This window comes from Numida meleagris, unplaced genomic scaffold, assembly GCF_002078875.1.
Source record: "Numida meleagris isolate 19003 breed g44 Domestic line unplaced genomic scaffold, NumMel1.0 unplaced_Scaffold180, whole genome shotgun sequence".
Lineage (NCBI taxonomy): Eukaryota > Metazoa > Chordata > Aves > Galliformes > Numididae > Numida > Numida meleagris.
This window is the reverse complement of record NW_018363597.1, coordinates 977,527-979,073: the sequence shown is the minus strand read 5'-3', so window position 1 is coordinate 979,073 and position 1,547 is coordinate 977,527. Positions and strand designations below refer to the sequence as shown.

The following is a 1,547-nucleotide window of genomic DNA, read 5'->3' as shown; positions in this document are numbered from 1 at the left end:
GGTGGGTTGGAAGGGTCCTTCAAGATCCCAGAACCATAGAATGATGGAACGTGGTGGGTTGGAAAGGTCCTTCAAGATCCTAGAACCATAGAATGATGGAACGTGGTGGGTTGGAAGGGTCCTTCAAGACCCCAGAACCATAGAATGATGGAACGCGGTGGGTTGGAAGGGTCCTTCAAGATCCCAGAACCATAGGGTGGTTGGGCTGGAAGGGACCCCAAGTCCCCAGCCCCACCCCTGCCCCGCAGCTCAGGCTGCCCAGGGCCCAGCCGTGACCTCAGGCACTCCAGGGTGGGGCACCCCCAGCTCTGGGCAGTGCCAGCACCTCACTGCCTCTGGGTAGACTGTTTCCTCCTCACATCCCACCTAAATCTCCCTCCTTTAGTTTAAAGCTGTTCCCCCCTCGTCCTGTCACTATCTGCCCATGTAAAAAGCCACTCTCCCATTTATAAACTCCCTTTATGGACTGGAAAGGCCACAACGAGGTCACCTTGGAGCCTCCTCTTCTCCAGTTTGAATGCAGTCAGCTCTCAGCTCTCACTGCAGAGCTGCTCCATCCTCTGGAGCATCCTTGATGTCCTCTTCTCGACCCTCTCCACATCCTTCTTGTGCTGAAATATTAACACATCTTCAATAATGCATCCCTGGGAGGAGCTGGGAGCTGCCCACACGTACAGGAGCTCTGCAGTCGTGAAGATGGTGAGAGCTGGGAAGAAAGTAGCCAGCATCTCATATGGCCCCCACCGCTGTCCTGCAGCCTGGCGGGTCCTCCTGCACATCCCAGTTCTGCACGACACAGCCGATGAGAGCTGTCAGCCCAGCTGCCCCAATCACCTGCAGGGCAAAGCAACAAGACGTGCCTGTTTCACAGCCCCATGGACAGTAACAGTGCTGACATGGAGAGAAGAAGCCGAGGTTAACACTCATCTGCTCTCAAAATGGAATGAACACAACTGACCTTAATCATTTCTTGTGTTCCCAGCCACTGCTATACCTCACAAGCCCAGAACTGTGCATGAATGCTGCACTACCAGTACCACGTGTACGAGGCACTGCTGGGCACCCCACGGACAACCAGACTGTGCATGAAGAGAAATCAGCCACGTGCTCCTATGATATGACCAGCTGCAAGGCTAGAAGCAGAAAAATTGGGGAAATTTGTTTTCGAGCCAAGCCTGCTTCTGCCTCCAAACCCAGGCACACTGTAAGCGGCAGCTTTCCCTCCTTCCACCTACAAATGCCTCTCAGATCTTTCCATTGCTTTGTTTCCTGCCATCTCTCCAACTTACATCAATCACTGTAAAGACATTCGACTTCGCATTTTGTTCGCAGTCTGATGAATCAACAGCTCCACTTTTCGCCACTGTTAAGGCCAGTGGCTTGCCTGCTGACACCCCATGAGGCCCAAAGCAGAGCCAAACCCACGCCAGCACCCTGCCTGCTGACAACCCATGAGGCCCAAGAGTTGAGGCCCAAGAGTTGAGGCCCAAGAGTTGAGGCCCAAGAGTTGAGGCCCAAGAGTTGAGGCCCAAGAGTTGAGGCCCAAG

At 54.0% G+C, this 1,547-nt stretch overlaps 1 protein-coding gene across 1 annotated transcript in view; it reads right to left on the bottom strand.

Moving 5' to 3' along the window:
- LOC110390697 (GTPase IMAP family member 8-like) overlaps positions 1-1,547 on the bottom strand; it is a 685,191-nt gene that overhangs the window by 143,393 nt on the left and 540,251 nt on the right. The gene's annotated exons all lie outside the window — the stretch shown is intronic.